We start from the raw sequence: 17,124 nt of genomic DNA, 5'->3' as shown, positions 1-17,124 counted from the left end.
TATTGCATGGGTGTAATCTAGTGTTTGCAAACCTGCTCAACATTGGAACAATGTTTAGTGAGTGTTCAAGAACACTCACTAAAATCTTGCAGAACTAATGACTCGCCATGAATCATTTTTATGAGAAAGTTGTGAAAGTTTTATTTAATGTGGGTCCTTAGTGGGGTGCTGAATAATATACTCAACGTATCCTTGGCAAAAATCCAAAAAACAAATACTGCATTGGTTTTTACATACTTTCATCAACTTTTTTTTAATTGAATGATTAACACTGAAATACAATGTGTTAAAGATGGTCCTGAATGAAGCTAGACTGTATGTAATCTTCCTATGGTTTTTATAGGAAATGGAAACTGAGTACTTGCCACAATTTCCAAAACTATTACTTATATTATTCATGTTTCATATCAGTTGCTTCCCAATTGAAATTTTTGAAAATACTTATTAAGATAACCTTAAATCCTGCATTAAATTGGAGTAAAGTAATTGTATTCCACAATACAAGAGTTTTTATATCCATAAGGGAGGTCATTTTTTCTCGCCACTGGGGCAATTACTGACTCCCCAAGCCTTGTTTTTCTGAGAAGTTTTACATAGCCTTTTCTATTTGAGGCCTAGAGTTGACTTTTGTGTAGTGCCTCCTGTGTATCTTTATGCAGTACTGGAGAAGTTATCTTTTCCATTTATGATTGACTATTCTTCAGTGGTTCAGAGTATGAGCTTTAGACTGGTCAGAATGTGGTTAGACATCTATCACCCACTTGTTAGTTCTGCAAGTTTGGCCAAGTTACTTTACCTTGATAAGCCTTTGCTTCTTGACTTATACAGTGTGAATAGTGATAAAAAACAAATCAAATGGTTTCTGTGATGGCTGACATATGCTTATGAAGTATCAAGTGTGGTATGCAGCTATCACTCAGCAACTGGTGTCTATCCCTATTACAGCTTCAAACAAGTTTCCGTTGGACACACAGGAGGGCTTGTTAACAGATTTCTGAGCTTTACTCCAAAAGTTACTGTTTCAGTGGCTCTGGGACAAGGCCTGAGTATCCTCATTACTAATAACTTCCCAAGTGATGCTGCTGCTATAGGTTTGAGGATCATATGGTGAACATTATTGCCATAGAGTTTCTGACAAATGTTTTATAAAATAGATGCTGTCAAAGTGATCATGCTGTATCAGGGACATTTGTCAGAGGCATTTAACATATACACCTATTAGATATGTTAAATAAAAAGGCCTTTAAGCAGAATTATTGTCTTAGAGTCTTCCAAGAATAGTATTTGTGAAGAGGTACACAAATGTCTTCAGCTGGTCTGCACTGGTCTTTTATTGGCCTGGGATGATTTATTCTTCCAGAACAGCATTGTGTTCAAGCTTGGTGCTAAGTAGCAATGTTTTGTTTCACTGTTGTTTTGCATCAAATTCCCATGCTGTCACATTACGGTGGTCTGACTTATTAGAGCACATTTTACACCCTCCCAGCTCTGTCTCAATAGTGCCATCAGGATGGTTCTCCCCTAAAAGTTATCCAATGAGAAGTAACATTCCTGAGTTACTATGGGCCCCTGAGTCTGCAGCCTGACTAGAATCATTGAAAAGTTCATCTCTTCACCTTAGAACAGATGGAAGCAGCTGGAAGAGATGATAGACAGAAGAGGAACAGACTTCATTATACCTTCTGAGTTAATATGGATCTGGGAAAAATACAATGATTTCAAAGTTTGTCCTGATAATTGGGAAAACCTTCTTAATTAGAGATAATGCCGGAAAGGTAGCTATTCTCCCAAATTCCAGCTCACCTACCATCTGCTACTGATAAAGGTTGGCAATTAAGGAATGTTAAGAGTAGGTTCTAATTTCCTTCCTACACACATATCTTGTTCCCTTGTTGCTCTTTGATAGCCTTAATTGAAGCCCACATGTGAATCACATCTTCTGCTGCATGCTGGCTCCTTCTGCCTGAATATGCAGAAATCATCATAAATCCAAAGTTGCCCTCTCCTAAGTGTCTGTTGTTAGAAACACAGTCCTATACTTTTCAACTGTTCTGTATGTACTCGTCTTATTTATCCATAATTACTCCGAGTGTGGCAGTGATAGAAGTTCTAAATTTAATTTCCCAAGAATGGCACTTGCTACTAACCTAATCCTTCTCATTCGTAAACGATGATGCAGTGAAGTGGCAGCCTTTCTCACCAAGCCCTCAGCAGTGTCCTGAAATCTGTGTGGTCACATTCTATCCACGCCACCTCTTTTGTAAGTCCTAGAAACAAATTTTAGCATCTCTATTTTTAGTAGGGAAATTTTGCTTCCTGTGCTTTGGGTACTGCCGATAGAGAACAGAAAAAGAAGAGCAGTATTATGCTGGAAGTAATTTATGACTGCCTGCCAAGGCTCTGGTTGTGTGGGAATCAAGAGCTTGTTTGCCCTCCTGCTGGCAGATAAAACTGTGACATTCCGGCTCCATGTTGCCATGGGTCTTTTGGAAGAGAGATTCACCTCACTGCACTGACCTGGAAAAGTACAAAATAACTGTTTCATTGAGGCCATCATAAATATATCTCTACATCTCTATGAATGGTGTCTGGAACCCATGGAAGATCTCTATCTGCATTTACAAAATTTATTTATATCCAGCATCTGTTCGATTTTTCAGTAATTATTTGAACAGAAACTGAAGACCCAGATCCTGATAATTTTTCACTTTATCACACAATGCAGAAAATCAGCAAAATGCAGGCAGTTATTCTTTGTGGAACACTTTTAGAAGCAAAACCATATGCTGTTCTTATTTGGGATAATTATAAATCTTTAAATATTTAAATGTAGTTGTCTCTAAATTTTAAAAAGTTAACTCCAGAACAAAAAACTTAATGTTAACAACTCAATACCTAGAATGCCTTACATACAAAAAATTAATTATGTTTATACATATACCTGTGCAGATGATTGCAAATGGCTTTCATGTGTTTGCATGAATAATCAAAGTAGACTATACATTAATACATAATTTTTTCTTTTAAAATAGTCCTCCTAGGACTTGAAGTCATTGAATTTTAAAGTTAGGACTTCAAAACCATCTACTGTAGTGATTTGCAAGCTTGAATATTCATTATCATAAGCGCTGGAGCGAAAGCATATATACTTGAACCCCAGGTAGGTATGAATAGGAATTTGAGATTCTTATTCACTGGATGGATAAGAGTGGGAACCTGGCATGTATATTTTTAGAGTTTTCACAGATCACTGATGGGCACTTTTATTAGTTTCCTAGAGCTGCCATAAAAATGTATCATAAACTGGGTGGCTTAATACAACGGAAATGTATTCCCTCACAGTTTAGGAGGCTGGACATCTAAAACCAAGGTGTCAGCAGAACCATGTTCTCTGTGAAAGCCCTGAAAAGGAGAATCCTTCCTTGCCTCATTTTAGCTCCTGGGGTTGCTGCAACCTTTATTATTTCTGGGCTTGCAGCTGCATTGCTCCATTCTCTGCTGCCACATGGTCTTGCAGCTGAATCGCTCCATTCTCTGCTGCCACATGGTCTTCCTCCCTTTGGGTCTGTGTCTCCGTATTTCTCCTTATAAGGATACCAGTCACTGGATTTAGGGCCCCAGCTATCCAGAATGATCTTATTATAACTTGATTACATCTGCAAAAATCCTATTTCCAAATAAGGTCACATTCACAGGGACCCAGGGTTAGGAAATCAATATACAGGTGTTGGTAGAGAATTGACTCAATTTAACCAACTAAAGTACTCAAAGTAAAAAGTTCTGATCTAGTGTCTAAAATCCACTGATACCATTGTATTTAATAACAGAGAAGTTAACAACTTCTATTACTTTTCTCTTGCTCCATAAGAAAGTGCTTCCCACACACACAATTAAAATAGTAAACTTTTATTATTTAACAGTTTAGGAGGATCAAAGAATCCAGAAATAGCTTAATTGGGTTGTTTTAGCTCAGCTTCTCTTATGAGGTTTTAGTCAAACTGGTGTTTGAGGTTATAGTCATCTGAGGCTTAAGTAGGGTTGGAGGATCCACCTGGAATCTCACTTGGTTCTGCAATGTTAGTTGGCTTTAGATCCCAGTGCCTCACCAGGTCAGCCTCCCCAGAGGGATGTTTGTGATGTGGAAGCCAGCATCTACCAAAGTGAGGAATCTCAGATAGAAATGGAGAAACCAAGAAAGAGGGCCTTTTGGAAGTGACATACCATTTATTCTGTCATCTTTAATTGGTGACACACACAAAGGAGAGGGCCACACAAAGTTTAACACCAGGAGGCACAGATCAGTGGAAGCCCTGTTGGAAGCTGGCTAGCATGGGTGGGGTGTCAGGCATTTTGACTTTAGGACCAGAGACACAACCTTTGCCACTCAAGATGTGATCCAAGGGTTGACATTACTCGGGAGCTGAGTAGAAATGCTGAATCATAGGCTATATCTCAGACCTAGTGAATTAGAACCTTTAATAACATCCAGGTGATTTGCACACACACTACATTCTGAGAAGCACTAGGCCAGAACAAATTAATGAGTCAGACACATTGCCCTTTACAAAGTAGTGCTTTGAGCAGTACCCCTAGTCCAAAGAGACTGTCATTGCTTGAAATCTGCTATGAACCTGACTTTGGGACAGAGCATAAGACACTCCAAGAAATTGACATTTTCCCCTGGTGGCCACACTATCTTACTGTAATCATAACGACATTTTACCCTTTTGGTCACACAAATTTTATTTGACCGAGTTGCTTCAAAGGTATTTATTTTCGGGGCTTCCCTGGTGGCTCAGTGGTAGAGAATCCACCTGCTCATGCAGGAGACATGAGTACCATCCCTGATCCAGAAAGATCCCACATGCTGTGGAGCAACTAAGCCCGTGCCCCACAACTATTGAGCCCGTGCTCCAGTGCCCGGGAGCTGCTACTGAGCTCATGCGCTACAACTACTGAAGCCCACGCACCCCAGAGCCCACGCTCTGCACAAAGAGAAGTCACCACAATGAGAAGCCTGGGAATCGCAACTAGAGAGCAGCCCCTGCTCTCAGCAACTACAAAAAAGTCCACACAACAACGAAGACCTATGTGGTCCACACACCAACCACAGCCAATGAAGAAATAATTTAAAAAACAATCTTCTTTAAAAAAGATATTTACTTTTAAAATACAAGAGTCCACTTAAAGGATAAAAATCTACAGTGGCAATATTAAAAAATGTATCACATCCTCCAAAGATCATATGATCCCAAACTGCAATGCTCTTTTCAGAAACAATGCCATGCATTTCCAGCCTCCAATTTTGAAGGAAAGATTATGACCTTGCCCTCAAATCATTGGAGTCAGTGGTGAACTGAATCTAGCTAGAAGTACAACAAAACTCAGACCAAAATAAAAGATTATATTAACTCAAGCCTTTGTACCAACAGTTTAAGAGAAGAGAGGCATAATGTCCAATAAAACATTGTATGCCACATCCCAAAGCCAAGGAAAAATTCTCAACTACATGGAGGATAGCAAAGACCATCACTGTGCCAAACACCACAGATAGGAGTCCAGACGCCTCTACCCACTTCATCTTGTTATCAGAGTTTCCAGGGAAAACAATGCATCAAGCAATGGATAAAATGATGCTCTACTTACACAGAGATGGACAAAGCGTGATCAGCTTCTATAGTGGGTGCTGATTCCTCATGGCCTGCAGGGTTCTCTCGGCAGCCAACGCAGGGGAGTTCTCCTATGTACAGCCTCATGCTGCAGTGGAAGGGCCCCGTGCCATTCCTGTAAAAGGCAGACATAGTGGCAGGGTTGGTCAAGGGCCCTAATGGCACAGATTCAAACAGAACCACAGAGAACCCACTGAACATGAAACAGGGAAAGGTTACTTCTACACACTAAGCATGACACAGGCTGTGTAAACTCTTAATTTTTTTTAATTGAATGAAAGATTCTTTAATTTCTATAATGCTTTACAGTTTTCAAAAATTTCACACACACATGATTTCATAGAATCCCATAATAACCATTTTTATAGTCCCTTACTCCTATATTGCCCCTCCCTCTTCCCTTCTCACCAGTTGTAACCACTCCTTTGTTATCTCCCCTACATTGGCTGCCAAGAGAGACCTGTGGGCCATGAGGAATCAGCACCCACTACTCTTGCCTAAAGAATTCCGTGGACAGAGGAGCCTGGTGGGCTGCTGTCCAGGGGCTCTCAGAGTCAGACACGACTGAAGCAACTTAGCATGTATGTATGAATTGGAGAAGGAAATGGCAACCCACTCCAGTGTTCTTGCCTGGAGAATCCCAGGGACAGAGAGAGGAGCCTGGTGGGCTGATGTCTATGGGGTCGCACAGAGTCAGACACGACTGAAGCGACTTAGCAGCAGCAGCATAGAAGCTGATCATGCTTTGTCCATCTCTGTGTAAGTAAAACATCATTTTATCTATTGCTTGATGCTGTTTTGCCTGGAAACTCTGATAACAAGATGAAGTAGGCAGGGGCGTCTGGACTCCTATCTGCAGTGTTTGGCACAGCAATGAGTCTGTTTCTTTTTCTGTTTAATTCACTAGTTTGCTATATTTTTTAGATTCCACATATAAGGGATAACATATAGTATTTGCCTTTCTCTGACTTATTTTACTTAGTATAATGTCCTCCAAGTCCGTCCATGTTGCTGTGAATTGCAACATTTCATTTCTGTTTATGTGTGTGTGTGTGATTTGCTCAGTGGTGTCTGACTCTTTGTGACCCATGGACTGTAGCCTGCCAGGCTCCTCTGTCTGTGGAATTCTCCAGGGGAGAATACTGGAGTGGGTTGCCATTACCTTCTTCAGGGAGTTATGGCTGAGTAGTATTCCATTGTGTGTGTGTACCACATTTTCTCTATCCATTCACCTGCTGATGGACACAGGTTTCTTCTATATTTTGACAATTGTAAATAATGCTGTTATGCACATTGGGCTGCATGTATCTTTTTCAATTAGTGTTTATGTTTTTTCAGACATATACCCACAAGTGGCATTGCTAGATCATATGCTAGTTCTATTTTAGTTTTGTGAGAAATCTCCATACTGTTTTCCATAATGACTGCGCCAATTTATATACCACCTACCGTGTAGGTGGCTCCCTTTCTCTTGGTTAAGGAAGTGTTCCAGGCCCAAGGTCCATTCCTATGAGGTTGAGTGGGAGTCAAAAGACTGAACATGAGACTGCCTTTCCCAACACACAGGTTTTTCTATGTGGAAAATATATTTATTTAATGACATACTTTCTTAATATTTTATGATAAAAACTTAAGACACATAAAGAAGTTAAAAAATACATATAGTCAAAAGAGGAAAGAGTCAATAAAATCAAACTCAGAGATGGCTCAGATGTTGGAATTTTCAGATATGACAGAATAACTGAGAAATAATGTAGAATGTTCTAGGGGAAAGATTAGTAACTTAAGGGGACAACAGGAGAGAGGTGGAAACTATAGGAAGAACCAAGATTGGAGTTTCTATGGATAAAAAATATGATATAAATCACAGATAATTTATTTGTTGGGCTAATGTGGTCTGAGCAAGATGGAGGAAGATTTAGTGAACTTGAGTCAATGTCAATAAAACTTGAATCTGATACTTATGAACACAGATACAAAATCCTTAACAGAATATAGTGAATCAAATTATGCAATACATAAAAAGGATAATCCATCATGATTAAGCAAAGTTTTTCAGAAATTCTCAGTTAGTTCAGCATTAACATTTTTACCAACTTAATTACCATATTATGAAGAAAATATAAATTAACCTCAATAGGATCAGAACAGGCATTTGATGAAATTTAGCACTCATTTTAAAAAGAACTTTCAGTAAGTGAGGAATAAAAAGAGGCTTCCAAGGCCTGATCTATGTATGAAAAGCCTCATACACCCAACACCATACTAAGTGATGAAATATTCACTTTTCCTTTAAGACTGGGAATAATGCAAGGATATAGACTCTGACTGCCATACTATAATATAATGCCATTATATTTTGGAATCACAGGTTCTCACCAAGTAAGCTAAAGCATTCTTATCCAGGGAAGTCTTATCTTCTACTTGTCTTTTTCTTCCATCCTAGAAGTTGAAGATAAATGTACCATAGTGATAGGAGATCAAACCAGTCAATCCTAAAGGAAATAAATCCTGAATATTCATTGGATGGACTGATACTGAAGCTGAAGCTTTGATACTTTGGCCTCCTGATGAGAAGAGCAGCCTTAGGAAAAGACCTTGATGCTGGGAAGGATTGAAGGCAGGAAGAGAAGGGGATGACAGAAGACAAGATGGTTGGATGGCATCACCGACTCAATGGACATGAGTTTGAGCAAGCTATGGGAGATGTTGAAGGACAGGGAAGCCTGGCATGCTGCAATCTGTGGGGTTGCCAAGAGTCTGACACAACTGCGCTACTGAACAACGACGACAAAGACAGTAGTGATAGTCTCAGACTCTGGTGTCTTTCGAAGTCTTAGGACATCATTCACTTTATTAATTCAGAGTCTACTATATGTCAAGCGCTGTGTTAGGTGTTAATTATTTGTATTTTTATTTAAAGAACATACAGATGGGTAGAGGAAGTAAAAATAAATAAATAGAAATTCACAAGATAGGCTGACAGTGTGCTCCTAGAGATTAGCACAGGCTGCCATGGGCGCAAAGGAGGGCACTGACCTAAGCTGGGAAGGAAAGGCCAGAGGAAGTGGGTTGAGTATTCACCTGCACCTCTTCCAGGAGCAGGTGAATACTAACCCTCAGCTTTGACTATGATTAAGTAGTTTCTTATTATAAGGTCCTGGGTCCACAAGCACCAAGTCCAATGTAGACAGAAGAATTTCCTAGGGCCACAAGTACACTTGTCCTTCTTTACTAGCAATAAGCCAGAGAAAACACACATTCATTTATACTCCACTTAAGAGCAAGGGGTGTGTGTCCAGCCTCAGCCTAGCCAAAGCTCAATGTCTATTGCAACGTACTGTTGGATCCGGGTACTGAGTGTGCCCACTCATGCTGATCAGTTCTGCCTGACCTTGATGCTATGTTGTCTGGAAGCATCTGATTCATAATTTTCTGTATTCACTACTCCCAATTCATGCGTATAGAGAGGACTAGATAATAGGCAGATGCTAACACCTTTACACATTCCCAAAGGAAAGAAAGAAGAGTGAAGAGGTGTTTTACAGAAAGAATAACAAATACAAAGGCTTGAAGGCAAGAAAAGCTGGGCTCTTTCAGGAAACTGCTAGTGCTTTAGATGGAGTGGATTTTGAGTGGCCAGTGTAGGAAGGAGGGAAGAGAGGGAGTTGAAGAGGGAAGCAGGAGAGAGGCCATAAAAGAACCTACATGTCACACCGGAATTTAAACTTTCCTTTCCCTTCGGCCAATAGAGAGCTATTGAAGGGTTTTGAGAAAACGATTGTGTCGCTACATAATGTGGTGTAAAGAAATATTACCCTGGTGACAATGTGAAAAGTGAACTTAAGGGGGCAAGATAGGAATCTTGGAAACCATTTAGGAAATTGTTACCACAGTGGACTGTGAAATGATGATGCCATAATTCAAGATGCTGGTTCCCCAGGTGGAGAGGACAGATCTGAGAGATTGGACAGACAGTATTTAGTGGTTAATTGGACATGAGGAATGACATAGGATAGTTATGCTTTTGTAGCCCTTCCTCCTTCATCATTCATCAAAGGACATTTTTGTAACACTATGTTACTCTCCCATGTTTTATATTTCTTCACCAAGCATGTACTTAAACTACATTGTTAAAAGTCTGAGAATGTTCACTCATTTATACTTTTTTTTTTATTGTCAATGCCTAAGACAGCAAAGATAAAAATGTATCTTTGAACAAACTATCACATCACTTTCCAGAAAAAGAAAAAAACCAACCTTGAACATAATACTCAAGTATGAATAAGACAGACACAAGGTACAACTTCCATCAGTTGTGATACAGCTTTATGTGTTATTTCAGTACAACCCTGAACTAAGTCTCAGAAAAGACATATTTTAAATTGTTTTCTGGTTAACCCTATATTAACCAGAATTTTATTTTTATATCAATATTTATAATTGAAAATCTTATTAAACTTAATCCCTTGCTTTACTAACTACATGATACCAAACATAATTTAATCTTTTGTTGAATCCAGGTTATTTTTGTACTCTTTAAGTCATTATTACAAATAGAAATGGTTAATCAGCTTTCAACTCTCTCTATATTCAGTAATGACTTGGTTCATTAAGTATACCAAAAGGAAGGTAAAGAAAGCTTCTTTAAGAAACAAATAACTTAGTATTAAAAAAAATAGCATAGTTTCAAATGGGATCTTTTAGAGTTACCTTTCAGGAACACTATGGTATTTAGACATTGCATGTGTGGTTGTGGCAGAAAGTGAGGGTTGGTGGTACAGTGGTGCAAATGCCTCAAAAGGAAGGGGCCTGACTAGCATGTTTAAGACCAAAAGGGAATGAGTAGAGTTAGATTTGAGTGAGCAAGGAGAAGAGGCTGCCAGCTTTGGTGGTTTCAAAGCCTAATTACCAAATGCTTTGACAGGCCCCTCATCAAGAGCTGGGGCCTATAGGTCTCATCCTCTTGGATGGAGGCTGGTGACTGACTGGCAATGTGGGTGGAGTTATGCTGTGCTGACTTCTAGGTCCAGACCTTATGAAACTGGTACCTTCTCTTACTGTTCCTTGGGAAGCTTGCTCTCAGAACTGTGAGATGTGCAGGCTGAGTGAAGGGACTGCATGTAGGTTCCAGCTAACAGACCACCTACAACCAGGATTAGTTGTCAGACTTGTGACTGGGAAAGCCTGTCAATGATTCCAGTCCCCACCACCATGAAAGAAACCAAAAAATAACCACCTAGCTGAGCCAAGTCAACCCCAGAACCATGTGAAAGAATAAAATGATCACTGTGGGGTGACGTCACACAGCAATGGGTCATCAGAACACCAGGTTCTATGTCTAGTAGGGCTTTTTAGGCTATTATAAGGCTTAGACTCTGAGCTATAGGATCTGCCAATTTGAGCTGAAGATGGGTAAGATCTGACCCTTTTTTTTAAAGGGTGCCCTTCATAAGTGCTGATTTGGTAAAACACTATGAAGGGTGAGGTGTAGAAGCAAGGAAATTAGGCCACTGATGTAACTGGTGTGAGTTCATAGTATTTCCGTTCAAGGTGGTAGCAGTGAAGTGGTAAGAATAGATCACAGGCAAGATAGAGGGAGAGTTAAGATATATCCTGACTTAATTTGTTGGAAAAAGTGTGGGTATGGTCCATGTTTATAAGCATATTCTCCCAAGATGATCCTGACTTATAAACATTTTCCTCTCAGTACAGAGAAGGGTATATATTTGTTTGGCCAAAACATTTGTTCAGTTTTTCCATCAGGTAGATCTAGTAGTGCTTGTCTTTAACATCATTCAAATCAATTTAATTGGACTGTATGGTGACAGCTGTCATATCAGCATGCATTTAAGTAAAATATTTATCAAAACTGGTGAATTTTTGTGTAGCTATTTTAATATTGAAGATGGAAAAAAAAGCAACATTTTTAGCATTTCTCCTGAGAAACCTGTATGCATATCAAGAAGTAACAATTAAAAACTCACATGGGAACAACTGACTGGTTTCAGATTGGAAAAGGAGTACAAGGCTATATATTGTCACCCTGTTCATTTAACTTATATTCAGAGTACATCATGAGAAACGCTGGGCTGGAAGAAGCACAAGCTGGAATCAAGATTGCCAGGAGAAATATCAATAACCTCAGATATGCAGATGACACCACCCTTATGGCAGAAAGTGAAGAGGAACTAAAGAGCTTCCTGATGAAAGTGAAAGAGGAGAATGAAAACTCCACAGTCAAAAAACTAAAATCATGGCATCTGGCCCCATCACTTCATGGCATAAAAAGTAAAAAACAGTGACAGTGACAGATTTTAATTTGTTGGGTTCCAAAATCACTGTGGACAGTGAGTGCAGCCATGTAATTAAAAGACACCTGCCCCTTGGAAGAAAAGCTCTGACAAACCTAGACAGTGCATTAATAAGGAGAGACATCACTTTGCCAACAAAGGTCCAAATAGTCAAGCTACAGCTTTTAACAGCAATCATGTACAGATGTAAGAGTTGCACCATAAAGAAGGCTGAACACTGAAGAATTGATGCTTTTGAATTGTCGTGCTAGAGAAGACTCTTGAGAGTTCCCTGGCCTGCAAGGAAATCAACTCTGAATATCTATTTGAAGGACTGATGCTGAAGCTCCAATACTTTGGTCACTTGATACAAAGATCTGACTCATTGGAAAAGACCCTGATGCTAGGAAACATTGACAGCAGAAGGAAATGAGGGCCGCAGAGGATGAGATGGTTAGATAGCATCACTGACTCAATGGACAAGAGTTGAGCAAACTCAGAGATAGTGAAGGACTGGTGTACTGCAGTTAATGGGATTGCAGTTGGACACGACTTAGCAACTGAACAACAAAATGCGTTATTAATTCAAGAAAGGTAAAAGCAAAACTGAAACACAAAAATAGATCAGAGTAGTGTATGGAGAAGGTGCTGTGACTGACTGAACTCATCAAAAGTGGTTTGAGAAGTTTCATGCTGGAGATTTCTCACTGGATGATGCTCCATTGTCAGATAGACCAGCTGAAGTTGACAGGGATCAAATCGAGACACTGAGAATGATAATACTATATTAGCTTTCCAGGTGGAGCTAGTGATATAGAACCCGCCTCCTGTACTAGAGATGTAAGAGACATGGGTTCGATCCCTGGGTCAGGAAGATCCCCTGGAGGAGGGCATGGCAACCCACTCCAGCATTCTTGCCTGGAGAATCCCCATGGACAGAGGAGCCTGGCTGGCTACAGTCCCCTAGGGTTGCAAAGAGTCAGACAGGATTGAAGAGACTTAGCCTGAAGAAGATTGCTATAGCATACAGGAGATAGCCAACATACTCAAAATGTCCAAATAAGCACTGAAAATCATTTGCACCAGCTTGGTTATGTTCATTGCTTTGATGTTTAAATTCCACATAAGTTAAGCAAAAAACAAAACAAACAAAAAACCTTAACTGCATTTCTGCATGCAATTCTCTACTTAAAGGTAACAAAAGTGTTCTGTTTTTAAAAAAAAATTGTGACAGGTGATGAGAAATGGATACTGTACAATAATGTGGAACAGAAGAAATCATTGGGCAAGTAAAATAAATCACCATTCAACCACACTGAAGGCAGATCTTCATCCCGAGAAGATGATGTGTATATGGTGGGATTGGAAGGGAGTCCTCTACTGGAGCTCCTTCTGGAAAACCAAATGATTAATTCCAACAAGGAATGCTCCCAGTTAGACCAACTGATAGCAGCAAATGATGAAAAAGTGACCAGAATTAATCAACAGAAAACACATCATCTTCCATCAGGATAACTCAGGAGGGCATGTTTCTTTGATGACCAGGTAACAACTATACAGCTTGGCTGAGAAGTTCTGATTCATCTGCCATATTCACCAGCCTTCCCAGGTGGCAAGAATACCGGAGTGGGTTGCCGCACCCTCCAGGGTATCTTCCTGACCCAGGGATCAAACCCTTGTCTCTTATGTCTCCAGTACGGGAAGTGGGTTCTTTACCACTAGTGCCCCATGGGAAGCTGGTATTGCACCTTCCAATTTTCATTTATTTCAGATTTATAACAGTCTCTATGGAAAAAAAAAAAACAAAAACCCGCCAATTCCCTGGAAGACTGTAAAAGCCCTAGAAGAGTTCTTTATTCAAAAAGATAAGTTTTGGGAAGATGGAATTATGAAGTTGCCTTAAAAATGGCAGAAGATAGTGGAATAAAATGGCCAATGCATTGTTCAATAAAGTTCTTGATGAAAATGAGAAATGTGTCTTTTACTAAAACATGGAAGGAACTTTTTGGCCAACGCAATATATTTTTGCTTGGTTTCAGTCTATTAACATATTTGAATATTGAAACAGCAGGCACTTGCTGTTTCTATACATTCTACTTCATTCTATGGAGTATATTTCATTTGTTACTAGTGGCCACTTTTACAGCTCTCTTTAAACTTCCACAAATAAGTGCTCCCACTTCCCTCTTTGTTTAAAGTAAGAGAAATGAAAATTAGAGAAAGAGTGGACTAGATGTTATCTGGAGCCAACCTCAATGTTTTCATCTGATATCTGTCACCTAGGGGGAGATTTAATTAGACAGCTACTGTTCTCACTGTTATGCTGTGAAAATTTTTATTTCAGCGGATTAGTTTGTCTTCTAAAAAGAAATATATAATGCACCCCTATGGGAAAGATTCCACATTTGTTATATCCATGTAAAAATACAGTCTGCCAAGTTAACTATAAATTAAAACAAAGTTCACTTTACATAAGTAATTTGTTCAAAAATTATGAAAAGAATGAGTTTAGAGCAAGGACTCGGGGGGTAAAAAAATGACAAATAATGCAAAAGTACAAATAACAGAAAAGGGAAGTGTTGCGGGACACTGGGTATGAATGTGTTTAGGGACAAAGAAATTATGAATTGTCATAGAAAATAAGTAACTAGGCTCCCTGAGACCAAGAGCTCACAAGCTGCCTCGAACACTAAAGTGCAAGCATATATCCCATCAATCTGAGTTCAGTCTGTCTCATGCAGCGTGGAGGTCAGAACCATTTCACTCATCACTCATACAACTTTAAACACAGTTCCCCAACGAAGAGAACCAGTCTACCAGATACTGCTAATTTTGCTGATGAGATCTCAAAATTCAACTCAAGATACCAAATATTTACTGGCCAAATAGAAAGTGCCCTTCACTCACAGCTTGCCTCTTAAAGCATTAATTGTGGAAGGTGGGAAAATAATATTTTACTTTGACTTTAAAGATAAGAGTGACTATCAGAATTTCTACAAAATTATGCAGTCCCTGATTATAACAGCTGCTGGACAATTTGCAAAACCATTTGGGGGGTGTGGGTGAGGTGGGTAAGAGATGAAGCACAAAAATGTAGTAGACGTACCAGAAAGCCACATGAAGAATCTTTGAAATGATAACCAAATGAAGCCTCTGGGAAGAGAATGCCTTGCCAAATGCAGGTATTCATCTATCATATTCTGAAATATAGTTTCTTCTTTTTATTGTTCAAATGAATTCATTGAAAATAAGCTTTGCAATACTCATTGTCAATCAAGAAAAAGTAAAGCACCACATAGTGGGAAGAATTATTACTATTAGAGTTTTAGACCTTTCTCTGTAACTAATGGTTAAACCTGGGTAATTCATGACCTGTCAGGTCACAGTTTCCTCACCAATAAGACTGCAGTTAAATACCTCTTCCCATGCTCCTCAAGCCCCTGTTTTGTAGTTTGGCTCGCTATAGACTATGGTGGGGAAATGCAGATGTTGGTCCTTGGTTGCTTTTGATTTGCACATGTATCAGTATCTCTGGGACCTCCACTCATAGTGATGCTGACCACATCTACAACTCCTCCTCTCTTGGGTACAACTTGTTGACCTTGGGTGTTAGTGGAGAGGTGGAGGTCGCCTTCCTTGTCATCTAGATCCTTCAAGACCATAACACCAACACAGTGGGGCCAAATGACTGTATTACTGAAGGACTGGGTATGTTACAAGGGAAATTATGAGGAGGGCAAACATCAGCAACAGGCACTCAATATCTTCCTGATTAAGTGCTGAGAGGGAGAGAGTACCATTCTGAAGTATATCTTCCTTCTTAGCTAGGCTTGCCCACAGTTGGATTCTATAGAACAGTGGAGGTGAGAACCAAGAAACTTTGTATCTCAGGCTTCTCAGAAAGAGTGGAGATGAGTCTTCCTGCTGCTGCTGCTAAGTGGATTCAGTCGTGTCCGACTCTGTGCGACCCCATAGATGGCAGCCCACCAGGCTCTGCTGTCCCTGGGATTCTCCAGGCAAGAACACTGGAGTGGGTTGCCATTACCTTCTCCAATGCATGAAAGTGAAAAGTGAAAGTGAAGTCGCTCAGTCATGTCCAACTCTTAGCAACCCCATGGACTACAGCCTACCAGGCTCCTCCATCCATGGGATTTTCCAGGCAAGAGTACTGGAGTGGGGTACCATTGCCTTCTCTGATGAGTCTTCCAGGTTCTGTTAATTGTTCAGAAATGTAAACTGTAATAGCATTTGTTTCTAGAGCTTTTACTAATACTTCTAAATTTTTAATGGTTATGTATGTTGAATTATAATATATGTTCACATCTTCCCAAAACAATTTCATTCACTCATTCATTTTTCCAGTATTAAATGAGAGGTTGTGATGTTCTTAGTTGCTCAGCTGTGTCCAACTCTTTGGGACCCTACAGACTGTAGCCCGCCAGGCTCTTCTGTCCATGGGGATTCTCCAAGTAAAAATACTGGAGTGGGTTGCCATGCCCTTCTCCAGGGGATCTTCTCAACCCAGGGATCGAATCCTGGTCTCCTGCATTGCAGGTGGATTCTTTACATCTGAGTCACCAGGGAAGCCCAAGAATACTGGAGTGGGTAGCCTATCCCTTCTCCAGGGGATATTCCCAACCCAGGAATTGAACCAAGGTCTTCTGCCTTGCAGGTGGATTCTTTACCAGCTGAGCTACCAGGGAAGCCCAAATGAGAGCCTACTGTCTGCCAAAAGCCTACTCTCTGCCAAGTTGATAGTAAAATAGTACACAAATCACTTAAGTGAGAAAATCCTGATGGTGATTAGTGATTTTAAGATACTATTAATAAATAGGGAGATGAGTGAAAGTTGCATAAAAGGGATGCTACTTATAATAATCATGAAGGTCTCTCTGAGGAAATAATATCGAGTTGAGATTTTGTCTATGAAATTAAGATAGTAATTGTATCTAACTTTGAAGTCTTTTGTAGGGATTAAATGAGACCATATGACTATATACATATGCATATATATACACACACACACACATATATGTATATAGCAGCTTCCCTGGGGGCCCAGTTGGCAAAGAATCCGCCTGCATGGCAGGAGACACAAGTTCAACCTCTGGGTGGGGAGGTTCCCCTGGAGATGGTAATGGTAACCTTTTCCAGTATTCTTG

General features: G+C 39.8%; 1 long non-coding RNA gene across 12 annotated transcripts in view; it reads right to left on the bottom strand.

The window, feature by feature from the left end:
* Positions 1-17,124, bottom strand: part of LOC147370991 (uncharacterized) — a 148,829-nt gene that overhangs the window by 123,888 nt on the left and 7,817 nt on the right. For 10 of the 12 annotated variants that reach the window (XR_015165681.1, XR_015165687.1, XR_015165680.1 and 7 more), the window contains exon 2: positions 5,647-5,784. This is a non-coding gene — a long non-coding RNA (uncharacterized LOC147370991). Of the gene's footprint in view, positions 1-1,314; positions 2,518-3,890; positions 4,153-5,646; positions 5,785-17,124 lie in introns of those variants that run through there. The other 2 variants (XR_015165684.1, XR_015165683.1) reach the window with 2 other exon arrangements.

This window comes from Bos grunniens, chromosome 6 (assembly GCF_055505025.1).
Source record: "Bos grunniens cultivar Pamir isolate PY7600 chromosome 6, Bosgru_T2T1.0, whole genome shotgun sequence".
Classification (NCBI taxonomy): Eukaryota; Metazoa; Chordata; class Mammalia; order Artiodactyla; family Bovidae; genus Bos; species Bos grunniens.
Note: the sequence above shows the minus strand (reverse complement) of the source record. Positions and strands in the feature narration are given on the sequence as shown.